Source organism: Puma concolor, chromosome B1 (assembly GCF_028749965.1).
Source record: "Puma concolor isolate L17-30 chromosome B1, mPumCon1.1.hap2, whole genome shotgun sequence".
NCBI lineage: Eukaryota > Metazoa > Chordata > Mammalia > Carnivora > Felidae > Puma > Puma concolor.
In genome coordinates, this window is record NC_141670.1 from 16,701,097 (window position 1) to 16,727,919 (window position 26,823).

The following is a 26,823-nucleotide window of genomic DNA, read 5'->3' on the forward strand; positions in this document are numbered from 1 at the left end:
TCTGAACCTACGAAGTTTCTTCCTCTATAAATAGGGATAACAGTGGTGCCAACCTCCTAGAGTTGTTGAAGGAGCCAATGATTAATATGCACAAAGCACTTAGAAGTAGGTCTGGCACATAATGCCACAAATGTTACTACTACTGCTATTAAAAAGCCAGTGTTCCTTTGATGGTGATACTTGTGACTAGTGGCTGCATGGTTTCAGATAGGGTTCCCTTTCTTGCCATGGTCATTTGTTCAGATGAATTCTCTAGTCAGGTCTCCTCTTTTTATAAACTAATTATTTTAGGAATGTACTAAATCTTGGTTTGAAGACATGAAATAAATCCTTCTAAAGTCACATTTGTTTCTTTCCTGCACAGATGGCTGAGTAGAATCTGTGTTGATTGCACCTTTATTTTGTACATTAAGGCTCTAAGAACAGCGGCTTCCTGAGACTGACTGGGAAACTGTTTTGATTGACGGGTCTCACCAGCACACCAGACTGTGCAGGCAGATAAGAAGCCCACTGGGAGAAGATATCAGGGAAGGTAAGGATGCCATGATCCCTTTATATGAGAGAGCTGGGGAACTGGCTCTGGGAAGGGGAAACTGCAGAGCAGCAAAATGATCTTGATCACTAGTGACATTTCATTGCAATTAGGTTTTTAACAACAGCAAAAAAAGATTGTAAAACTCTTCGGTTTCTTTCACATCAAACGGCCCATGCTTGGAATATTGTCGTGTGCATTCTTCCTGCAACACCATCAAAAACAGGTTCACTGTATTTGCAACATACTGAGAAGAGTTAATGGCCAGTGCAGAGTTCTCCTGGCTTCAGAGTTCAAAGTTATCTGCTCCCAGATGCAGCCACACAAATTATTCCCTGAGAGTAATCTTCAGTGAGTTGCTAGGAGATGACCGGTTTATGTTTTCCTTTGATTATAGGGCATAACCGCCCCACTGTCAAAATGCCAAAAGTTAAAAAAAAAAAAAAAAAGGCAGTGATTGCTTAAGAATAATGTTTTCCTGTTGCTTGCAGTGAGGTATTGAAACCTGGACTATTTTGCATACAAGGAGATCAAGGGAGCCAAAAAGATCTATGCGGTATAAGAATTGTTATCTGAGGGGCGACTGGGTGGCTCAGTCAGTTGAGCGTCTGACTTCAGCTCAGGTCATGATCTCGCAGTTGGTGAGTTCAAGTCCTGGGTCGGGCTCTGTGCTGATGCTGACAGCTCAGAGCCTGGAGCCTGCTTCGGATTCTGTGTCTCCCTCTCTTTCTGCCCCTCCCCCGATTGTGCTCCCTCTCTCTCTCTCAAAAATAAATAAACATTAAAAAAGAAAAGAATTGTTACTAAGACCAATTACATGTCAATGGTAGTCAGCACGTGACCAATGCTTCCTACACATTTGTGTAATCAAACCAAGTCATGAGTTTTTAGCAGTTTCTTAAAAAATAGTATTATGCATAGGTATGGTGAATGGCTTATGGTTTAAAGGAAGTGCTTACACATATTGGTAGGTACCTGGCATGGGTCAAAAGAGGTAAAGGGCCAGCAACGGAGGAGTTTAATTAAGCTCAAACCTCTGGATAGAGGTAAAATAAAGAGAGAAAAGACTGTAACTTTTCTGGCCCCAACACCAGGGCTCATTTTGTTATGCCATACCATCTCCTGGACATACAGTTATGTGATATGCAATTGTTTTTCTGTGATAGCCAATATAGTGATTAAAAGTGACAACCCGGTTTTAAATAATAACTACTTACTGGCTGTGTGAATTGGACTGAATTACTTACATCCTCTGTGCCTCAGTTTCCATTCCTATAAAATGGGGGAAAATAATAGTATATACTTCTTAGGACCAATGTAGGAATTGACCTATATAATTACAGTGAAATAATATATGTAATATACTAGAAAATATTATTCTTAGCAAAGTGCCTGATACGCAAAAATGTTTAAGGGGCCATAAGATAAGCTATCATTTTCACTATGATTGTTAGTATTTTTAACATTATTTTACTGCATCCTGAACAAGTTTAACACCACCTGAGAGCTTGAGGATCAGGTATATGAAACCTGAAAAAGTTGAGAAGCCACAGGTTTAGATAAATAGGGGAAATGAACAAAAGCAGGAAAAACTCAAGGAAGCAAAGAGAAAGCTGAGGTTTTCTTAAGTCTGCTGTCTTGTTAGTTGTGGATTACCACCCTATTCTCAATAATTTGGTGTATATGCGCCTCAGGCTACCTAAGGCTGGCCACTTATTAAGCAGATCCTGTGAGCAAGGGCATCTATGTTTATGACACTTGAACCTCGTGTTTGCCTGGGTGTTGAGCAACAGAATGTACAGACCTCTGGGATTTGGGAGCTCCAGGTTCTGGTTGCTAACTGGGTGGGTGTCCTCAGGGATCTTTCTGCCTTTGTGGACTTCCATTTCCTCATTTGCAAATGAGGTAGTTGGACATTGTCTCTTTGATCTCCACATTTTTGTAATTTTATGATCTGTCTTTATAAGAGCCGTGTCTGCTCTAGTTTCCTTTGCAGGTGAGCTCTGGGCAAATCTGTCATGTGGGAACCCAGAGTTGCAAATCAGAAACAGTTAGATGACCTCCTTTTGCTCTATAAACGAGTAATACGCTCCATAAATGGATTATCAGATCCTGTTAAATAGCAAGAGCGCCCAATGACTCTAAAATAAAACCTGGTTTACAATAAAACAGCTTATCTGTTGCCTATTGTGTAAAGCAAAGTGTGCGATAGAGTTGTTTAAATGGCACTTAAAAAACTGCCCCGCCAAATCACTTTCTTCGAGAGAGGTTACCAAGAAAAATGCAAAAGGAAAATTCAGTGTTTCTGGTTTGGAGAAGCAGCAGGTGCGAGTCACAGCTCTGGTACTAAATCGAGAAGGCTCTGAGGAGAATGACGTCAACAGACTTGCGGTATTATTTTTATGGAGACTCTCAAACCACCATGAACGGTACACTGTAATCAATTATTAAATGTGATCCAGGGTAGGGCAGTCTATGCTAACACAATTCAGATACGTTTTTCTCTCCAGCATTCTGTTATCAGTTATGTGATATATAGAGTAACAGTTAATAAGGATCAGTTTCTGCAACTCCATCCTGCAACCTACTTTTTTATTGTAAATAAACCAGATGAGGGGGAAAAAGGCAAAGGGAGAAAGTGCCATGCTTCAAGCCATTTGTCTCGGTATTTTAGCGACAAGCTTAATCTAATTAATTGTATTTGGCACTGACTAGCTTGGCATAAGGTGTTAGCTTTCAGCTGCAAGTGAGTAGCGCTTGACAAGGTGAGAAATCCTCCTTTGATTGTGAAATCATCCAAGATGCATTTCTAATCTCTTTTGAAAATGAAAGCCCTAGGACTACGTGATTAAAACAAAAACCAAAAACCCCAAATCCCCTCTTATACCTAACAGCTGAGCTCTGCAGTGGAGGACGATAGCCTGGTCACTACACATGGCAGAGAGAGTTGTCCCCACATACTCAACCTTCTTACCTTGTACTAGAAGTTTTAACCGGGCACATGGCTTTGGCCAGACAAAGACGACATTTCTGTTTCCCTTGCTTTGCTATCAAATTTTGGTTGGTGAGTTTGAGAGGAAATGATGTGTGTGCCCTCCAAGGAGCCGTGGCCTTAAAGGGAAAGGACATTCCAACTACTTTCCCCTTTTCTCCTCTCTGGGGAGACGTGTGAGGCTCTGGAACAGCCATCTTGAACATAAAAGGGAAGCCGTGTGTTGAGTGGGGAGGAAGGAGCCTAGGTGTCTGATAATTATGGACCTACTCCTCTTGTGTTACCAATTTGTGCTTTTACATGAGTGGGCAATAAATATCTCTCGTTTAAGCCTCTATTGCTTTTGGATCTCTGTAACAGGCCTGAGCTTTTATCCCAATGAATGGACTGGACACTTGGAATCCAACACGTTATAATAATCTCATTCAATTTATGCATAGTTACAAGGAGAATGTCTGTGAATTTTTGGTAAATTTTATTTTCCTTCTGTCACATGTTGAAATGTTGGCTAGTAAACATATTCCTGGTGGCACCATAACCCTGTGCTGCTTTTGAAGATCTAATTTCCTCCCTCCATCCCTCCCTCTCTTCCTTCCTTTCTTCCTTCCTTCCTTCCTTCCTTCCTTCCTTCCTTCCTTCCTTCCTTCCTTCCTTCCTTTTTTCCTTCCTTGAATGCTTTATCATCTCCACTGGACTACAAATTCCTTGACAAGAATAAGACATACGTTCCGCGTTCTGTAGTTTTCTATCCCAAAGACTAAACACAGAGTTTTACACAATGAAACAGTCCTTGCTGAGCCTTTGTTCAAGAAATACTCAAAAGACATGCACAGAGCTGCGTTAATTTTTAACATCACCATGCATTTAACCGAATTCCTGAAATGAACAATTTGAAAACAAGTGCCTAAATTGTATGTAAAATTTGATTTCTAAGTTTCCAGACAGACCTTGTTAATCACTAATGATAACAATACATTTAAAGAGACATTTCAGTAGAGTTTAAAATGATTCAGTAGCTCAAGAAAGAGCCTTAGTCACAACGAACAGTAATATGATATTAATAAGATGGAATTTGTAAATCTGTAAAGCAGCACCCAAAGCCCAATATTTATCCCCTTATTGATCATTTCTGGTAAAAATTAACTGAAGGTTGAGGGAGTCCAAGCCATAAAAGATGAAATATCCATGGAATGTGTTACAGGGAACAAAATTATTTATTCTGTAGTTTAGAAAATAAATTGGAAAAAAAAAAAGGCTTAAATTCCTCATTTTTCCTGAGTTGATATGAGTAGATTCTGGTTATTCACATATAATGTAAACTTTTTTACCAATGAGAGAATCGCTATAACCAGTTGTTGAGTCAAATTGTATTTTACCTTGTATATAATACATTGTGTGTATAATGCCTTTTGTCTTTACAACGCAGAAATAGGGACAATGTTAGCATTCCTAGACATTTTCTAAAAAAATTCCAGAAGTATATCTCTGTCAAAAAAAAGGCAAAAGCTCCCTTGTATCGAAGAGGGTGGGCCCGGCTTGCAGGTGTTCCTTGCCAACCTACCTTAGGAGAAAACTGTACTGGGTGCCGGAAGACATTTTGTTTATTATCCTTTGATTTTGAGACCTGGAGAATATGTTTCCTGCGTTTTTTGAAAGATATTTACAGTATCATCTCAAAGAATGAATTACTGTTTTTTCACCGTGGAGCTGTCGATAAATCTGTCCCTTGGAATGAGGCATTGTGGGATGAGGAACATGGAATCAGGCTTTAAAGGCTCTTCAGATTCTGAACTGAAATGATATCACCAAAAAAAAAAAAAAAAAAAAAGCAGGGGGGAAGCATGTGAGGTGATGGATGTGTTAATTAACTCTGTGGGGGAATCCTTTCACAGTGTGTGCATCAAATCGTCATGTTGTATGCTTTAAATATCTCATAATTTTATTTGTCAGTTATACCTCAGTGAAGCTGGGGGTGGGGGAAAAAAAGCTTAGACTTCAGCCAAGGTTTCCAACATCTACTCATCCATGTGACTGGAGGCATGTCACTTTGTCTACACTGGCTTCCATTTTCTCCCCTTTGCCATGGGAATGGTGCTAAACGTCCTGGTCTGTCTACCTCATGACATCAGTCAGGCTAATAAGAGACAGTCTAGACCAAAATACACCTTGAACCAAAAAATGAATTGCAATAAAAACCGACTTCCTAATTCTCCTGCTCTTTCAGTGTGATGGGGACATTCGATGTGTTATCTTTTTGTAGACAAGAACACTGTGGTGATTGACTTTCTGTAAGAATACAGCACAGGTTAGCAGCGAAGTCTTCTGAAGTGTGTGCAAGCAAATTCTGGAGCAGCCAGTAAAAGACAGAACTCTGTTTTCTCACATTCACGTGGAATTTTGATCCAGACGCGAAATGTAAATGAGGTTGGGAGGCAAACGCTATGGAGAAAGAATTTTTTTGGTGTAACCAGAAGATGAACCCTAGACCACAGTTTCAAAGAAGCCAAATACTTTAAAGTAGAATAAGAAAATACCAGATCTTTATGCAAGAGCAAAAGAGTTTGTGTTTAACAATGCTGTGGAGAAAAGAGGAGCTGTTTTAGGAGACGAAATCAATCGCTTGAGGAAGGGGCATGCTCCAGAGAACTGAGGTCTTCCTCTTAGAAATTACAGACTTTCGTTCCTTATAATTAGGTCCAGTGTTGCTCAACTTCCAAATAATTCAGAGGAAACTATTAGGTGAGATCATAATTTTCCTCCAAAACAACCTTATCAATGTGTAGCAAAGTGTCATGAGGGAGGAAAGTGAGAAGTTCTTTAGCTTTGAGCCAAAACAATAATTTGAGCCCCGGGTCATTATAAAAATGGATACCACTGATACCTGCTAAAGGGTCATGAGTTATGTAAGAGATGTTGGACTAATCACCCTTCACAACAGCCCTGAAAAAAATGAATGATAAAGGAGAGCATGGTTGACCAGTGAGGGGCGGGGGAGGGCAGATAAGGTGATGAAATGGGTAAGCTTTGTGATTGGTGATGAAACATAACCAGGGCTGGAACTGTAGTTACTCTGGGTCAGAATTTTGAAAAAATTTTGGAAGAGTAGGACTTGAAGAAACAATAAGGGACCTTTCCCTTCATCCCTAGGTCAGCCCCAACAACCCTGTTTCCTTTTTCTTTTACTAAAGGGTGACGTATTGAGAACACCTTTGATATTTAGTGTCTGTTAGCCTGACCTCTTACACCCCGTTAATGTTACTTAAAGCTCTACCCAAAATGGGTACCCTAAGTGCAGGAAAATAACCAGTTTTCTAAGATTTAGTATAATTTAATTTAATAGTTGAAGTGGGCCAGAGCTGAATCCACATCATCATAGGGGGAAGGAGAACATCTGAGAAATTAATCAATCCCAGAGCCATTTAAAGGCATATTGTATTTTGGGCACAACTTTGGCCATAAAAGCGAGCACCTGAAATAACACAGATACCTTTTCGCTGTGGCATAGCAGCAACTTCACTGAAAACAGAAAAAGCCTCTTTTGCTCCGTCTCCTTTCAGAACGTTGAAAACAGTCTTATGTTTTTGGAGAATAAGTACCAACTGAGTTTGAATTATGGATCCCATAGAATGGGTATGTTTTAATGAGCTTAAACCTAAGCGACATATGTTAACAAGAGTGATTTATTTCTAGGAGGATCCTGAGAAAATAGCTGTGAGTTTTCAAGGGAAGCTAGGAGGAAAAAAAAGAAAAAAGACCCAACAGGCCGATACAAAGAAGGCTCAATACCCATAAAAAGCAGAGACACGGATTTGCCTCAAACAGTATTCTGAGCCTTATTCTATTCATTTCCTTAGAATAATTTCCAGTATTTGTTAAGGCGCAGACAACCGGGGGCTCCACGTGGGAAGTGTGTCTTTGGAATTATCTAGTGCATCTTTTTTAAGCGTGTGTCTTTCTAGTTCAGTTATCTCTGTAGGGCCTTTGAGGGACCGCTGGAGCTCACAGCCATAGAGCAGGACGTTGACCTAGCTTCAGTGAATGTCAAGGTCCTGGGTCATGAGGAGTGAAGAGACAGCAGCTGTAGTATATTAATCTAGACTCCAGCAGTGTTACAGCTGCATATTTACAACCACTTGACTCACTTCACCCCGTTCTTGTTATGCCTTGTACACAAAGCGCAGACACCTAAAAAGGTACAGTCTTCATGGTTTTTAGTATGTTCGCGAACTCCCAAGTTAATTTTGCTCCTCTCTTGCATATGCCAATTCCTTTACAGCTGGACAGCAGGAAGCAGTTCTCAGAAGTTAGCTTTTCATGGTTTCAACCTCCAAGTTCACACCCCAAGCTTAGTATTAAAAAGATCTCGGGGTACCTGGGTGGCTCAGTCGATTAAGCATCTGACTCTTGATCTCGGCTCAGGTCAGGATCTCACCGTTTGTGGGTTCGAGCCCCATGTTGGGCTCTGCGCTGACAGTGTGTGGAGCCTGCTTGGGATTCTCTCTCCCTCTCTCTCTGCCCCTCCCCATTTGTGCTCTCTCTCTCTCTTTCAGAAAAAAAAAAAAAAAAAAACCAACTTAAAAAGATCCTGGTTTCCTTGACTTACATATAGCTGCTTTGGCTTTTTTTTGAGGATGCTTGGGTATTTTAGGGAGAAAAAGACACCGTAAATTTAGATCTTAAGCAGTGCTGGGACAACTTTTGTGTGTTTTTATCGAATACTTGGGATATTTTCATGCATAGAGAGTGAAAAAAGGAAAAAAAAATAGCAGCTAGTTAATGGTCTTCATAGCTTCCAGAAGAAACTAGTTATCCTTCAACAGCAATTATTTTCTGGTGTGCTGTGATATTTGCAGAATTGATCTCTGTGACAGAGTCCTTGTGAGCTGGCTGATGATCAGGTTTGTAGTTTGTCTTTTGGATCTTAAGTAGGTGTACCTAACTTAACTTTCCCACCTCTCTTCACCACCATTTATACTGTTGCTAGAGGACTCTTCCTAAAACCTAGTCCAATTACCTCACTCCCTCCTTTCAAAACTTATGGGGGCTCTTGGTCATCAGAAAGGCCAACTTCTGGGGCGCCTGGGTGGCTCATTCGGTTAAGCGTCTGACTTCAGCTCGGGTCATGATCTTGTGGTTCCTGAATTCAAGCCCCGCATGGGGCTCTGTGCTGACAAGTCGGAGCCTGGAGCCTGCTTCGGATTCTGCGTCTCCCTCTCTCTCTCTGCCCCTCCCCCTGCTCACGTTCTGCCTCTCTCACACTCTCTCAAAAAATAAACACTAAAATAAAAATAAAAATAAAAATAAAAAAGGCCAACTTCTGACACTCTAGAATGACCTTAAGGCTGTGACCTGATCTGACTCTATTCTCCTTTTTCAATATCATTTTCACCTCATCCCTCACTTCACCTATGTCTCTCTGCTCTTCCTGAATCCCCCATGATGTCCATGCTATTTTCCTGATCTGGATTTGGAATTTCCTTAACCTTTTATTTCCTCAAATCCCAACCAGTTTTCAAGGCTTCCCAACCTCTGAATTAATTTCTATTTCTTTATGTGTTTTTTTAAAATACTTTTAATGTGTTTAAACCCTGTAACATACATTTTGTCTTCCCCCGGTCAAAAATAGTGTCTGAAAAAATCACGCATGTATTTTTTGTAGCCTCAAACACAGAGACTCTCAAGACAGCTTGTTCATGTGTCCAGCGTACTGACTATAATTACTCTTCGTGTTGGTACTAGAATACTTCTTCCCTATGTCATGTCTGTCTGTCTCTGTCAATATAATATCTGTGAGATGAAGGCTAATTTCTTTTTTATGCTACATTTCTCATTGCATCCAGTTCAGCACCTGGCACATCTTATATGCTCAATACATTAAAAAAAAAAAAAAAAAAAAAAGAATCAGGCATAAGATTGTTGCCAGTTTACATTTTATTTAGTTATTTTTTATTAAAAATTTTTTTTAACGTTAATTTTTTTGAGAGAGACAAAGCGTGAGCAGGGGAAGGGCAGAGAGAGAGAGGGAGACACAGGATCTGAAGCAGGCTTCAGGCTCTGAGCTGTCAGCACAGAGCCCGACACGGGACTTGAACTCACAAACCACGAGATCATGACCTGAGCCATAGGTGGACACTTAACCGACTGAACTACCCAGGCGCCCCCGTTGCCAGTTTATATTTTAATGGAGAGCCCTTTTTAAAGCAATTACAGTAAATCTTTGATTAGTTCCATAAAAAGATTTAGACATCTATTTTTGAACATTTCTCCTGTTCATATTTACAATGAACTTCAGCCTTCCGCGAGTCAATAGCTACAAACCATTATAACCTGCTATAATCCAGTAGTTACAAAAGGATGGAATTACTCTGCAAAAAGCGCTGTGCTGCAGAGATTCTAGCTTGGGATCGTTTCCACTGGTGCTGGAAATTCTAGCTAATCATCTTTATTCAAAGGACAAGCTGCATTTGACAAAGCTTCTAAATGTTGGTTCCTGGCACCTGCCATGTAGAAGTCTATTCCAGAGGATCAAACAAAATACAGCCTCCCAATATAGCCTCTAGGAGTGCTACCTTGAGGAAGTTACCTAATCTTTCCAAGCCTCAATTTCCTCACCGAGAAAAACTGTGTATAACAATTCTGTGGTGAGAATCCCAAGAGGTAATCAATCAAAATTCTAACTTTGTGCTGGGATATCATTAATCAGGAAATAACCGCTTTTGTTTTTATTATGATCTTTGCTATGGTTCATATAGTACTTATATCCACTGCTATTAATTTCAGGCTCATCATTTCTTTCAATTTCATCTTCTCAAATAAGTTATATTAATCTTTTCATTCGTTTTTCTGTCTCTAGTTCTCTCCCCAGCACCCCCCTCCCTCCCTCTCTCTCACTCTCTCTCTCTCCCCTGCAACACCCCCCCCCCCCCAGTCTCTCCATTGGATGGTGCTGTTGTTACAAGGTCAATCTTTTGAAAAGGAACAGTGAACTTCACATTATCTATTAATAAATTCCAAGTCAAGCCCGGCACAATATGTTCCCAACCTAATTTTCAGGACGTTATACTCTATTTCCTTTCTTACAGTCTGTTCTTCAGTAAAATTGGACTTTTGGCGGCTTCTTTTTACGTGCATTTTATGTTTCAGCCTTCCTTTGAGTTTTATGAGCACATTTTAACTGGGGGCCTGCCGTGTGCATGACGTCGTTTTGGGTCTTGCACGACGTGCAAGGTGCCAAAATAATCAAGACAAGTCCCTGTCTCCCAAGAGCACGTGACTGGGGTGGCACGGCAGATATGGTTTTGAGTCACGTTTTTTTGTGATATGTTTCCTCCATTGGGATTACTCTTAATTACTCTTAAAATCATATCCATTTCTTAGAGGCTCATCTCGAAATAGCTCCTGTGTAAACAACATAAATGGCTTGCTCTCTCATTTAAGCGAATGTACGTCTTTGAGCCACTTCATCTTGTCTTATTTATTTTTTGTTTTTGTTTTTTGAGGATAGGTACCATACTTCATTCACTTTTGTATTCTTCATTGTGAATCATAAATAGTAGGCTTTCAGGAAATACTTGCTGAATTATTAAAGCAACCTACTAGTAGAATTTGATTTTAATTTTTTTTTTAACGTTTATTCATTTTTGAGAGCAAGAGCATGAGCAGGGGAGGGGCAGAGAGAGAGGGAGGCACAGAATCCGAAGCAGGCTCTAGGCTCTGAGCTGTCAGCACAGAGCCCGATGTGGGGCTCAAACTATCAGACTGTGAGATCATGACCTAAGCTGAAGTTGGATATTTAACCGACTGAGCCACCCAGGTGCCCCAGAATTTGATTTTAAATAGAAAAATACCCAAAGTTTTCATGGTCATTTCTGTAAAGACCTGTCCCCCTAAATACTCAGTCTAGCAAAGCTTACTTGTTAGGAGCTGCTTAGGCTGAATAATTGATAGTTTTAGAAACCACATTTAAAGAGATAGAAGGAGATTGATACCCCCCCCCCCCCCCGCCCCATACACACACAGACTAGACTTAGCTTGAGTCAATAGGGAGATTGGATGCTTATTTTCTTGTACTGTTTGTCCTATAAGTATATATGATTGATATATTAGAAACTTATTGAAACAGATGCAAAAAATAGAAAGACATACATATAAATATAAAGATAAGGATAAATATAGTATGGGAGCCTGGACATTGAGCAGAGATTTCACAAATAGAAGCATTAGAAATGTGTCTGGGAGGAGGGTCTGTTTTTAGCACATTTGGACACCCATCTTTAAATATGAGACACATTTCTGGAAAGAACACAGGGTCCTGTGAGTGAAGTATTGGGTTGCCTTGTATTATATTTACTTGAAGCTACTACAGAGAATCAACAAAAGTGTGAAGGGAAAGCAAAACCAAATGAGTTTCGTTTTAGAGACATTAAATATGCCCGTAGCAGATTTAGATCCCTGAACAGATGCTTTCACAAAAGCAGCAGCATCTGGAAGTACGCACACATGTTCCTCTCTTACACTCCTTGGCATTATCTCCATGGTTACTAAATGAGTCACTCATTTCTATCAACACTGATGTGATAGAAATAGCTTCATCAAAGCGAATTCTCTTCTCCTCTGGAAAGTGGACAGATTATTAAGGAATGTCCACAGTTTGCATGAATGATCCTATTACTTCTTTTTTTTTTAATGTTATTTATTTATTTTGAGAGAGAGAGAGCATGTGAGCGAGTTAGGGGAGAGGGGCAGAGAGAGAGAGAGAGAGAGAGAGAGAGAGAGAGAGAGAGAGAGAGAGAGGAGAGAATCCCATGCAGGCTCTGCTCTACCAGTTCAAAGCCTCACTCGGGGCTAGATCTCATGGGCTGAAGATCATGATCTGAGCAAAAACCAGGGAGTTGGATGCTTAACCAGGTGCCCCGTGATCCTGTTACTTCTACGGTCACAATTGCAGCTAACTCAAATAGGTCCCAGGGTCAACATATTGTGCTGATGACTTACTCTCAAAGTAATGGTACTCACATACAAGAAGTTAGGAAGGTGTTAGTAAATTCAGTAGTTGGCTCTTTATTATGCTCTATTGTAAGGACATTTTTGATGAGTCAATTTTATGAATTTGAATACTTTTGATTCTTTGAAATTAGTGAAAACTTAATGATTTTGTTATCAGATTACCAAATGAAGGCTTTTATCAGATCATACCTGCATTAAGAAAGAAATGCCAGGGGCGCCTGGGTGGCTCAGTCGGTTGAGCGGCCGACTTCGGCTCGGGTCACGATCTCACGGTTCGTGAGTTCGAGCCCCGCGTCGGGCTCTGGGCTGATGGCTCAGAGCCTGGAGCCTGCTTCTGACTCTGTGTCTCCCTCTCTCTCTGCCCCTCCCCCATTCATGCTCTGTCTCTCTCTGTCTCAAAAATAAAATAAACATTAAAAAAAAAAGAAAGAAATGCCTGAGGGATTCTCTTCAATCAGCTTCTTTTAAAATGTGTTGATGAGGAAATAAGCCTTATTTAGCTAGGTTATTAAACCATTATGCAATTAATAAAATTTGATTTCCAAATAATGTCCCGTGGTTAGGCTTATTTTATTTTGATAAAGCCAGGCTTTAAGATACACATTTTAAGATACAGTAAGAATAGCTTGTCCAAGAGAAATAACTAAATCCAAATAAAACCACCTCAATCACTGTTTTGAATTACTGGTTAATGTTTGTCCCTGAATCTGCTCCGGGCAGGTTTCATGCTTTCTTTGACGAGTGACTCTTGTGGGAATATGATTGGCTTTGAAGGTAACACCCATCCTGGTGGCATAATCCTCGACCAGGGGTCTGATATTAAAAAACAAAACAAGGGGCGCCTGGGTGGCGCAGTCGGTTAAGCGTCCGACTTCAGCCAGGCCACGATCTCGCGCTCCGTGAGTTCGAGCCCCGCGTCGGGCTCTGGGCTGATGGCTCAGAGCCTGGAGCCTGTTTCCGATTCTGTGTCTCCCTCTCTCTCTGCCCCTCCCCCGTTCATGCTCTGTCTCTCTCTGTCCCAAAAATAAATAAACGTTGAAAAAAAAAAAACTTTAAAAAACAAAACAAAACAAAAAAGCCTGGAGGTATACATGGTCAATTTCTTATATATAATTTGAGTTTTCATAAACCTATGGAGGATAACTTTTGTGAACATTATGAGAATGTTCAAAAGAAGATTTTTTTCTTCCAAAAACAACGTGCTTGTTTCCTAGGTCTGTGGGCCTATCCAACCAGCCCAAGAATAGGACTCAATTAAGATTCTCTCCACCGTGTGGCGACCAGAGATCCGACATAATGCCAATGACTGTGTTACCTCAAAAAGGCTCGTTCGTGGTGTGGTAGAAAGAGTGTGATCATGAATCCATGCTTTTTAGGCTCGTCAGACAAATGTTTTCACCTGGCTGTGGGGTTGATAAGGACCCTTGGCTTGCCAAAAATCTGCATTTGTGGTTGGGGATCACTTGAAAATATTTTGCTAAGGTTCTGTCTTTGCCATTCTACCTAACTTTGAAACCAATGGTGAACCTTGTGTTCTAGGTAAATACTGGTGAATACTTCTTTCACTACTGCCTTTTGACCATTCTTATCTCATATGTGGAGGTCAATAAGGCTGTTTTTGACTAGTGAAACCACGGGGCCTTCTTTCTAAATCGGGTTAACCAGCTGCCTCCTGCATCCACCTAGCCATCACAAAATCACGGACAATGGCACTAATTATTTTAATTCCTAATTCTAAAGTTAATCGTGGCGCTTTTCAAATCAGGCAGAAAATAAATTAAGATGCAGTGTTATTTACTGGTCTCCTGGGAGATGTCACAGGTTTGTCATTAAATCGCACTTTTAGTGTTGGTTTTCAGGGCTTTGAAGACAAGCAGACAGTGGAAATCCCAGCTGTGAGTCCCATTTGCTCTGGGAGGAGGCAGAGATGATGGCCCATTCCTTTTTTTTTTTTTTTAATTTTTTTTTTTAATGTTTAATTTTGAGAGAGACAGAGACAGAATGTGAGTGGGTTAGGGGCAGATAGAGAGAGAGACACAGAAGCAGAAGCAGGCTCAAGGCTCTGAGCTGTCGGCACAGAGTCTGACGCGGGGCTCGAACTCACAAGCTGTGAGATCATGACCTGAGCCGAAGTCGGACGCTCAACCGACTGAGCCACCCAGGCGCCCCGATGATGGCCCGTTCCTAACAGTATCTCCCTCAGTCAAACTGTGCTGGTCACCCTTTAGGAGCCAAATACATGAGGGAGTAATGAAAGAATGAATGAATGAAATCAGCCCTCCAGTCTTTCCTTCCTCAGCTGTAGAATAGGATGATATTTACCACTGGTTGTGTGAGAATTTAATACACGTAAAGTGTTTAGAGCAGGGAATAACATATGATAAGAATTCTATGACAGATAATTGTTTATCTTTGTATCAGAAGGCCATATCTCTGATTCACAGAGGCTGCTTCTTTATTTTCCATTCTCCTTAATTTCCTTACGTGTCATACAGTATAAGTTCTCCTGGTATTAAACAAGGAAAACTCTTATCCAGGGTAAAGCTGCTAAAAACTTCCAAGTCTGTATACTTGAAAAACAAAGAGAATCTAGATTTTTCATCGACTTTCTACCCATCTCTCTCTGGGTCAGCTGACCAAATGCTTTTAGAGGACTCCTCTCTAAGAGCCTATAGACAGGATTTTCTTCTGTATTTCCGTTCTCGGAATAAGTAAAGAACAGAACTAGATGGTGTGTGCCTTCTGTCTGCCTCATCTTTATGGTAAACTGATTTGGGGATAACACCCCTCCCATCCAGCCGCTTGACACAGCAGTTCTGAAGGTTCTGAATCATGAATACCCAGGGTTAGTTGATTCTAGAAGATCATCCAACTTAACATTTGCTGAGATCCCTAGTTTCCAGCCCGTGAAATACAAGCAATAGTGCAGATCTTCAGGTTTGTGGGAAGGCACTTTATTACTTTTTTCTCTTTTTCTTCTCAGCCTAATGACTCACATTCAGATGCTTCTGCCCAATTTTAGAATTATCATGATCTACTTGGCAGGAAAAAGAAGCCCATAACATTTTATGTTCAGCATAACTTATGTAATTTTTTTCAAGGGATGAGAAAAATACAACATTTGATGTAGAAGCATTTCTAAATTCTTTAACATTAAGAGATGCAAAAATTTTAGTATTTTATCGTGGGGTGTGTTGTAACTTACATATTTGTAGCTAATATATTTACATTTTCAAAGAATACTTAATGATATAGAAAGATATTCTAAAAGTATAAGATGCAAATCAACACAAGCAGTGTAATTCTAATTTGGGTTTTTAAAAAGGTCACTGTGGGCGTGCCTGGGTGGCTCAGTTGGTTAAGTGCCTGACTCTTGATTTCAGCTCAGGTCATGATCTCACTGTTCTTGTGACGGAGCCCGCATCATGCTCCACGTAGAAAGCATGGAGCCTGCTTGGGATTCTCTCTCTCCCTCTCTCTCTCTCTGCCCCTCTCCCACCCTGCTCTTTCTGCTTCTGTCAAAATAAACATTAAAAAAATTAAAAAAAAAATTAAAATGTCACTATGAATTTGTCTTTAAAAAAACAAGAAAGAAATATCCCCAAATGTTTGATAAAATTTTTGTAAAATCACCCTTTTCTCTTTTGTGAAACCTGCATTCTCCCGTTCACAGGGACCCTGTCAGGACCCCTGAGAGACTCTACTAAGTCATGTCTCAGCACTTAGGAATCTTGAAAAATAAAGGCAACAATATACATTCAATGAATCCTAATAGAACACTGATGACGCTGCAATGCTGACCAGAAGTCCTTGAGCAAGTTTCTTTTCAGTTCCCGGGAGAAAGGACAGTCAGAGATTTCTCGTGTGAGCTGCCGCAGGCCTTTGGGAGGAGGCCGGGTATGCAGAAGTCTGTTTACACCGGGCAGCCTCAGAGCTAGAATGTGCAGAGAGCTCGGCTCAGGGCCCTGCCCCAGGACTCAGGGACTGGAGGAGCCCCAGGCTTTAAATGTGGTTCCCTCCGGGGTGCCTGGGTGGCGCAGTCGGTTAAGCATCCGACTTCAGCCAGGTCACGATCTCGCGGTCCGTGAGTTCGAGCCCCGCGTCGGTCTCTGGGCTGATGGCTCAGAGCCTGGAGCCTGTTTCCGATTCTGTGTCTCCCTCTCTCTCTGCCCCTCCCCCGTTCTGTCTCTCTCTGTCCCAAAAATAAATAAACATTGAAAAAAAAATTAAAAAAAAAAATAAATAAATGCGGTTCCCTCTTTGCAGCTGGGCACCCAGGCCCTTGGCCTTCCTGCTGAAACAGGTAAACGAGGTCGGCCCCTGTAAATCCTGGAGGGGGCTTTAGTCCAACCTAGCCGCCCAGCAGTGTTCTATCCAAATTCCATTGTGACTGACAAAATGGTATATTGATAATGACTTTTAAAAGTCGCTGCTCTCTGCTTATCGAGTATTTTTCCTATGGAAACCACTACACAGTTATGTGGGTTTTTTTGCTTTTTTTTCTTTTTTTTTCTAAGCGGGAAGAAATGACTCATGCCACTCATTATTTTGCGTCTTTTTCTCATGGTCGAGTAGCCATACTCTTTTAATGACTTAAAAAACACACACACACACTTCAGTCCCAGTGGTAAATTTAAATCCTTTGCTTCAGCTGTTATGCGTGCAGCTTACTTCAGCACACAGTCTCATCAGGACAGATTCAAGTACAGAAGCTCCACTGCTGCCTACCTAGTAGGGGAGGAGCTGGAACTTAGAATAGAACAGTTCTCCAAATGGCAAACAGCTCAGATGGTTTATGCAAATGAAGAATTCCAATTGGCTTTGAACGTAGCGTAATGCAAAATAACTACCTCACAAGTCACTTTCTCTTGCATCTACTTATCAAAATATTTATAAAATGTCTTTGCACTGTCATACCTAACTAAGCCTGGTGGTATTTATTTTTTTCAGTAGGATTCTCTTTTGTTCTTACACAGTCTGACGCAGGGACCAAGCACTGACTTTTAGAAAGTAGACTTTCTCTCTCTGTTTCTCATTCTGCCTCTGTCGCTGTCTGTTTCCAGATATACAGTCAAGCCAGCATGCAAATGGAGAACTAAAACTATCACACGGATTATATTATAGATTGTGAATAACACACTCTACAATCTGGTATTTATGCCCTGATATCCGGTCCCTTTTCCTGAAAAGTATGCGCATTTAAAACCTGATTTACAATCGAGGAAGTCAAAACTTTCCTTTTAAAAGTAATGCATCAATAGGAAATGGAAAGCATGGTGGAGATTGGGGATCTTCTGAGCTATTTATGTGGGAATACGTAACCCCAAGACATTCTGTAGCTCTCCAAAAATCACAACAATGAAGGGACCCATCAAGTTTTAGAAAAACTCATCCTCTTGAAAGATAATCTCAATTATTTGTGTGTGGATAGGAAGGGCATCAAAGAGTGACAGAAAGGTTGTCAACAAATAGTGATCTGTTATAAGGATGATCATATTTTGCAGATGTCATCAAGCCAAGCTGAGGTCATACTGGATTAGAGTGGGCCCTAAATCCAATGACTGGTGTCCTTCTGAAGAGAGAAAGACACACAAGAAGAAGAAAGGATACAACTTGACAGTGGAAGCAGGGATTGGATGCCGGCCTAGGCCAAGGAATGAAAGGATTTCTGGCATCCACCAGAAGCTAGGGAAAGGCAAGGAAGGGGTTCTTCCCTAGAGTCTTCCATAGGGGCATGGCCCTACTGACATCTTGATTTCAGACTTTTAGCCTCAAGAGCTGTGAGACAATGTTTTCTTTTGTTGTATCCCACCCAATTTTTTTGTACTTAGTTACGGCAGCCCTAGAAAACAAATACAGTGCCTAAAAGACATCCTCCAGGCTTCCCCAGTTTTGCAATGCAGAGACTGAAACAATGTGTCTTGAAAGGGTAAGGGAACTAAATAAATTTGCCTTTTGGGGGGGGTAGATTTGGGTAGGTTCCTCCATGATGGGTCGGATGAGCAGCATATGGTAGAGTAGAATCTACGTGCTATTTGGCCAGGGTGATTTCAGAAAAAGAGAGAGCCAAGAAGCTTGAGGGGGCAGCTGCTGAAGCCATCCGGCTAGCTCAGAGCAGCAGGCAGCGACATCCAGAAGTGGGGCCTTGCTGTCCTACTCACCACCGGAGGGGAGTGGAGTGGAGAGCCAGGGAAAATTCAGCACGAGAAGCATGGAGTGGCCCTGGGTGTGTACGTGGTGATAAGCGCAGTCCGTGTGCCTGTGCGGAGCGTTAACAAGTAAGAGGCATCTGCTGTAAAAAGTAGGGACTATGTGGGATGGCTGTAACTGAAAAGCAGCCCAAGGAAGGATCATTAGGACAAAGTGGGGGGTGGGGGGGGACTCAGTGTCCTCACAATGTTCCTAAGACCCCCCCACCAGTAAAGAATTCCAAAACAATCCCTCTGCAAGAGTATTGTCTCCATAACCGTTTCACCTTCCTTGATTTCCACACTGGCTTCCTCTAAATCAATCCGTTTAAATGAAGGATATCCATGCAGAATCTCAAGACAGAAATTCTAGTGGGAAAAAACAACAGGCATGAGTGTGAAGGAGGGGTCTGAGTGTAGTCCTGTTCTTTGGTGCCCGTCATTTGATTTTGTTCACTTCGCTAGGAAATCTTTTTGTTGAAATGCATGCATACGTTTCCTCCTGCCTCTTCAGCCCCAAGCCCAGGCAGCCACGATTCCCCACGAACACAGCATACCTTCTGAAGAAATGCACCCAGATCAGAATGGTATATGGGTCTGTTCTATTCTGGCTCTAGAAGAGAAATGTTACAATAAATAGGTGGGTGGGATCGGGCCCACAATCGCAAAGCAACCAAAACAGCAGTGACACCGTACTGAGGAAAACTTAACTTTACCGTTATATACTTCTTTTCTTCACAAGGTTTGATACCTACTTCTCAGAGGAAAAAAAAACGTGAAAAGGAAATTGTGCAAATACTTGCAATTATTTTTAGTGTGCTACATATCATAATTCGTCACCAAAATTAGATGGAAAAGGGTAAAGCAGGGCTATTTTACCCAGGGCTGTTGGTCTTGTGGGAGGGAAAGGTGGGCACTGTGACTTTGGCAGCTCTGATTTGTTTTGCTGATTGACTTCTACTTTCCTTGTTTCTTTATTTAAAACAAACTTTCTCCAGCAAAGCTTCATTCCCACTGACCCGCACGTTAATAGAATAGAAGCGTGCCATACAGCAGAGGCCATAGTGTTAATGTCTGTCATATCTGCTCTCCGCATCTCTTCTTTGCTTTCCTAGTCCTTTCCAGATCTGCGTGGAGCAGGATGGGAGAGCAGGGAGACATAGAGGATATGAGGGAGGCAAATCCATTTCCTGCCGGATAAAGGCAGCTCTCCCAGAGTGTTCCCACCCCCTCCCCCACGTCGTGCTCTGCTATCTTTCCTTCTACCCAAAGAAAAATTCATTATATAAGGGGACTCCGTTATGTCCCCCTCTTCAAAGAATCTTTCCTTGATATTCAGTCCTTTCTTCCTCTGCAGTTCAAATTGCTGTTGCCCAGTCACTGATTGAACATCCCCTCTCGGAGACTTGTCTCTGCAGCTTAAAGCGGTGTCGTAGCTTATCAGACCATTTAAGCCTCTAAAATATGCTAACAGAAGTTGAATGCATTCTCCTCTCTCAGATAAATTATAAGATATTTTAAGGGAGTCGTTTGCATTTTCTAAACACAAAGTAGACGCTACAGACAGGAATTTAAGACCAGGTAGGAAGTGAGGGTAATGGGATGTGGGGAGCTACTTGGAGGCTAGTGGGAGCACGTCAGGGGTCTTCGTATCCCTTTAAGAAGTAGTTGCCTAATCAACCGATTTCAAGGGAGAGTCCTGATTTCATGGTGAGAAGGAATACATGTTTCCGCAGATAAATCAATCCTGTAATAGCAATAAATAATCCATTTTGACATCCTAGGAGATTTGCTTCAAATGAATCATAGTAAGCTATTTTTTTCCCTTCTGGGCAGAATACTATTTGCAGATATCTGCAAGTTTGGAAAGAGAGCTTGTTTCCTAAATGGAACTATTCTGACGACAAGGAAGAAAAGGTGAACCACACACACACACACACACACACAGAACTCTCCCCACCCCCAAATCTCTCCAAGTCTGCCTTCTCTTTAAACTACCTGCTTATAAGTAATATCTGACAAAAATCTCACGAGAAATGCATCTGCCTTTATATTAAAATTTAGTTAAATCTCCATTTCTAGACCATCATTAAAGTCTTTGAGTGTGTGTGTGCATGTACTTTTTCCCCCTTCATCTATGATGGATCAAAATAAATGATTTATGTACAGATAACTAAAATTCTGTGCATGTGCCTTGATCAAGTTTATCTTATTCAACAATTGCAATTAACAAAAATCCTGGAAACTATTTAGAATTTAATTTTTAATGCAATCCTCATGTTTCTGAGTTCCTAGCAACACAATTACGGTATTTTTTGCAGCCAACATTTACCATGTTTGACTGTGTGTCAAGCTCGATTCTAGGAACTCAGGTAATTTTCCCAATAACACACAGGGTGGTGCCTGACAGGTGCCAGATTCCCTGGTGTAAGTGGTGGGACCCAGTCTCCCACACAGGCAGCCTAACCCCAGAATTTGTCCTCAGACATACTCTGCATTAAAAGTGACCCATTGTAATAGTCCCAAATAATTTGCCTTATCATGGCTTCTTGGGTGCTTGGATACTAGGTCAGTGAAAAAGCAATCTCAATAAACTTTATAGTTGTGTCATTCTAAAAAAAAAAACAAAACACCAACTTTCATGCAGGTGTGATAGTGCAAGTTTGAGGTTGTATTACACTAAAAAACAAAAGTTAAAAGTATGCAATCATTGGATTAAAGCAAAGAGCAAATGGATATTCTCATTTACAGTGAAAGGTAATGGAATGTGCCACCTCAAAATATGAGTGTAGGAGTTTAGGACATGCCGCTCCAAATATACAGTATATTTGTTATCTGGGGCTTTAGGCACTGAGAAAAGCAAATACAGGGAGAGGCTTTCTCTGAACTCCCTTCATATGCCTAAAGTCAGATCCCCCTAAAGGAACTCAGTTGTCATAAGTCCCCTCCTGGAGTGTCATCAACCAGGGAAGACTGACTCTTGTCACAGAAGAGGAGATTAGAAGCTGACACCACACCCAGATAAATTTGTCACACACTATCGCACCTGCAATATCTTCTTCCAAGGTCCTATTCATCTTTCCTAAAAGTCACTTACTCTTCCCTAAGAAGCTTGCATCCTCACTCCCCTTTCACTATGAAGATAGAATTTAAGCTTGAATTCTAAGCCACCTCAAGGAGTTACTCATTTTTCTCTCAGTAGTTCCCATGCATCCATGAGGTATGCCTGTTGCTGTACTTCTCTTTGTTTTTCTCTCATTCATCTGTCTTTTACTACATGGATCTCAGCTAAGAACTCAGAAGGCTAGAGGAGAGATAATTTTTGCTCTCCTACGAAAATCTTTCCTGTCCGTGAGTGCCCCGGGACTCTTAGGATAAAAGGAGTCTGTCTGCTCATGAAGGAACTGGTATATTGGAGGTTACTGAGCAGACCTTGGGACTCAGGAAAAACTAGGAGGGGCAGCTGGACTTTAAAGAGTGGTGAAGCTGGTGACATTCAATGTTTGTGTACTTTGCCAGTCTGAAAGTGAGGCTTCAGACAAACACCGTTGTCAAATGGAGCCCATGCCTGAATAGTCGTAGGTACAAGGGCTGAGTGTCAGCCCCCATCAGCTCTCCAGTTGTCTTCTTTAGCCCAGAGTCATCTTACACAACCCATGAGACCCAAGGGTACTCCGAGACTACACTCAAGAATCATTCATCCGTATTTGTCACCTACTTGCCCCACAACCGCTGCAGAGGGAGAGAAAAGGCCCATCAATACAGCAGCTCACTCCGAGCAATGACTTGGAATCAGAGCTGACTGTTCCCATTGAGGTAGAGTGAAAGGTTCCCCAACAAGAAAGCCTGATCGATTTCTCCTAACAATAGCATGCTTAGTGGCATAATTTCTCCCCTCGTCTCCATCACTAACAAGTCTACTCCAAGTTAGCAGGTCGAGTAAGGCATAATAAAAATGTCGGAGTTCTGGGTTGCTCTTAGCAACATCTATTAATCTGAGTTTCTGTTCTTCTTTGCTAAAGAATAGGGTCAAAGGTAAGAATTGGCAACATTCATTGGCATTGAGATTGCTAACAATTCCTCCTTTTGCAGTGATAATGTTAAGTGCCTTAAAAGTATTGCTTCTTTCACTGTTTTTCAGGGCAAGACTGAAGGAGAGGTTGATTTTCCAATGATTGTTTTGGCTTGGCATTTATACTTAGAATATTTCCATTGCTTTCAAGTTGCAGGTTTGGGGCTTAAAGGCGTTTGGTACAAAGAGCAGCAGCCGTCCAGCCCTGACTGCCTGCTGATACCTGCTCCAGGACTGGAGGAGAGAGGGAGATGGGTGCGGACAACAGGGATTATCAGGAGCCTGGGTCTTCTCTTCCGTCGGTGTCAAGAATTTGCTCCCTTAGAAGCTATGCCTTCCCTAGAATTGCTGCACTTTTTAGAGAGACCTGTGTTGACAAGGCAAGTACAGTGCAAAAGACGTGAGATTTTTTTTTTTTTTTTCTGAAGTTGGGGATGGAGAGAGGAGGAGAATTCTATCCTTAAAAGAAAACAAAACAGAAACACCCAAAACAAATAAACAAAAAATAACAACAAACTTAAAGCATCTCTTCTCTAAAAGGAGGTGGTCTGTGAGACTCCTGACCGTTCTGAGGTCCTCTTTCAGAAGCACGGGTGGGAAGCTTAGGTGCATTTGGTAGAAGGTGGTGCCTTTACGATGGTTTGCATTTTACATCGAAGGGAAGGCAGATGCAAGGAATGAAAGGGCTTTCCCATATATAAATAACAACATCTCCACAAAATCAGGTTCTCTTTACTGTCCAAAGACCTAGACCTCCAGATGAGCTCTGGGGATTTAAAATGGGGGAAATTTTAATAGTACAATGAAGTTTCCTCTCTATAAACAAACATTTTCGCTCCCACTCAGCATATAGAAATACACTTTGTTTACTCCAAACGGGAGTCAAAAATAGCACAATGGCTTACTCCTTTAGAAGAAGGAGTTTGCTGGTTGCTTAACAATCTCAATGAAACTGCTTGACAAAATATAACACGCTGCCGGACAAAAAACACTGAGAGAAAGAAGCTAGAGAATTAAGGAGGAATAGTGATAAAACATTTTTTGTGATTTCCACGTCGTCTTCCCCAGCATCTGCCTACATTTCTGATTTAGCCAAGGCAGCTTGTTTTTGTGCAGCTTTTAGCAGACACAGATACTTTGCTGACCCCAAAAGAACACATTATCCGCATTTGAAGCAATTTTCGTGTAAATGATTGGGCTGTTAACCTCTGAGGGCCATTCAAATATTTTCTGAGAAATTGGCTGCTTTAAGTTCTTTCTTAGAATGCTATGTGTTTCATTTTTGTGCAGAAGAGATGACAGGCTGGGCATTCCAACGGGAGTTTAGTGAATTGAACTAATCCCTGTCAGGAGAAGTAAAGTGATAGGATTCATAAGGCCGGACCCAGCCCAGGGTTTCTGTTTCTTCCCTAAGAGAAAAAGCAAAACATGCTGTGTGGTTTTGCAACAGGGCAAGTTTAGGAATATTTTTAAGCTTTGTGCTTTGCCAAGTGTTTCACTAAAAAACTGCCTTCTTTCTACTTCGTGCCAAAAAATGTTACCCCATAAATACTTTTTTCCCATATCTGGCTCCGCGTCCAGGATTTCTTCTCTTCTAAGAATAAATAATTTTTCTGGGGTATAAAAATGCCACTTGCTCTATCAGATTAAACATATCTTTATATAGAAAAGGCATCTGAAGAATTCCACAGTGGGTCCAAGGAAGGATCTTTACTTAATATGATTCTGTTAAATTAATTTTGATTAAATATTTGGTCTTTGAATTCTTTACGTGACTCTTAATGGAAAGTTCAGTCTTGTTTCATAACACTTGCGATTCTACTTTTTTTCTTGCTGCCCTTTTGCTAGAAAGCATGAAACAAGAATTAATTTCTGCCTTTGACCAAAATATTACCTTGGAAACAATACCGGCGCAAGGGAACCTCTGGGTTCTATTCTCTAGTTGCATATTTAGCTGGGGTTAGAAGGGTTCAGCTGTCAGGGTTTCAAGAACTCTAGCATTAAAAAAGTGTGAACTTGCAAATTACCTGTCAAGTTTAATAGAAAGTGAATAATGCCACCCAGAGCTGACTTGTTTCCATTTCTGGAGTCCTATTGATTTTGCTGTTAGGTAAAGCACAAACACATAGGGATGCTGAAAAGTAGCAATTCGTATGGGCTCGTTTGGTATTTTCCTTTTCACCAGCCAAAAATGGTTTTTACGTTCACAGTCAAAAAGTGAATAAATTGTCTTAAAGTGGAAAAAATAGGACAAAACAAAAACATGCTTGAAAAAGCAATAGTTGTACAGCTAAAATGTGATCAATATTTATAGAGAAATAAATTGTACAGCATTAGCTCTCATTAACCACTAACCACCTAGTGAAATACAGTGCAGATTTAAAGCTTCACATTGGGCAGCATAATCTATGGTCATCGGTTATCGATATTTAAGGAATCATTGTTAAGTCAATCGACCGTAAGTGAAAAGTATTCTGAGTTGATATGTGATGCTATTGCTAGTTAGCTGGTTAATTTTTAAAATCTCTGTGTGTTTGTTAGTGTGTGAAGGGGTGTGTGTGTTTGGGACAGGGGGAGGGGGCTGTGGTCCTTTATAAATGGCTGCCTCTAAACTTTCTGGTTTGTAAATCTTTGCCATTCTTTTTAAAATCCAAAAACACAAGCCTATTATATTTGGAGAGCACATACAGACAAGGACATGCAAACGTTTCAGAAAGAACACAGGAAAATACGACTCTGAAAAGTCACAAAGTTGCTTGAGAGTAAACCAAGACTGTCTTCAAAGATTAACGCTGTACTGAAGGATGGGACAACTTGCTTTGCTTCTGTCATCCTGCCACAGAAGGCACCAAATAAAATTTCCACCCCTATCCCATCTTATGATCACATGGCCCTTTCCCCGTCAGGCACGGGGGAATTCGTTATTTACATTGTGAAAGTGTCAAGCATCTCAAAGCACTTACGTTTTGTCGCACCGGGTCTCCCATGGTAAACCATAAAACCCAGCACTGTGAGCCTGCTTCCTAGGAACGGCAGATCAGCATCATGATGAGCCCAAGCCAGAAATAATACCCTCCATTTGCTGCAATTGGTTTAGTAGCCGTGCTATAAAAAATAGATGATGGAAAACCGAAGCCTTTGACAGAAATGCAAGTCCGCTGTGTGTGGCTTCTACAGGACTGGAGTAGAGCGAGGTGGTCTTATTTCTACATTGAGCTTCGGCTTCACCTATGCTGGCACGTGCAGACCCACGTGCACAGGTGCTCCACGGTCGGTCGGGGCACCCAGCACTGCGGGTGCTGGTGGCGCCTGACTCTATTTACATAAATGGCAGGGAGCTAAACACACGCCCTCCCGTTGGAAGTCATTCGGCACAGAGACTTCAGCCTGTGGAACATCCCTTTGGAGTGGTCAGGCCACGTTATTTACAGTGCTTAGGTTACCCCCTTTGCTTTTGCAAAAAGGCGATTTCCAACACAAGGATGATCTGTGACTCTGGCCTAAGGAGAGCTGAAAGTCAGTGACATAAAGGCTTGAAGGTCACCCAGTCTGTGCTGCAGTGTAATGTTGTGAGGCCAAAACGCAAAATAAGCACCTCACATCAGCTCTAACTGCCTGAACTGGTTTTTTTTTTTTTTTTTCTTTTTTCCTTTTTTTTTTTTTTTCCTGGCATAGAATTGGAGCCAAAAATTATGTAGAGAAAGTCTAAACTAAAAATTGCAAAATCAGGACCCGTGGTCTGTGCCTTGCTCGAATCTGACAATGTCTATGAATACAAGAATGCAGACTACGACAAAAAGACATTAACCGTGTATCATTTGGAAATTTTAATGGTATGTAGGAGAGAACAAGAGGAGTCCCAAAGGAAGAAGGCGGAGAGAGTAAGAGAAATGCATGGAAAATACCTTTTGCTTCTCTAGTCCTATCACTGCTTTAGAACCAGATGTTAAGCCCGAGACTTACCTCCCTCCTTACGTTTCATCATGCACCTTGGCTTTTGTGGCCCTGGTTGGACACTGCACTAGAATCCACA

At 41.3% G+C, this 26,823-nt stretch overlaps 2 protein-coding genes across 40 annotated transcripts in view; one reads left to right on the top strand and one right to left on the bottom strand.

The window, feature by feature from the left end:
- The window catches only part of CFAP96 (cilia and flagella associated protein 96), a 521,342-nt gene that overhangs the window by 286,303 nt on the left and 208,216 nt on the right, over positions 1–26,823 (top strand). The window contains exons 12-13 of one of the 3 annotated variants that reach the window (XR_015249967.1): positions 414–532; positions 1,024–1,303. The gene's annotated coding sequence lies outside the window, so the exon portion shown is untranslated. Of the gene's footprint in view, positions 1–413; positions 1,004–1,023; positions 1,304–26,823 lie in introns of those variants that run through there. The other 2 variants (XR_015249965.1, XR_015249966.1) reach the window with 2 other exon arrangements.
- Positions 1–26,823, bottom strand: part of SORBS2 (sorbin and SH3 domain containing 2) — a 353,761-nt gene that overhangs the window by 127,802 nt on the left and 199,136 nt on the right. The window lies entirely within an intron of this gene.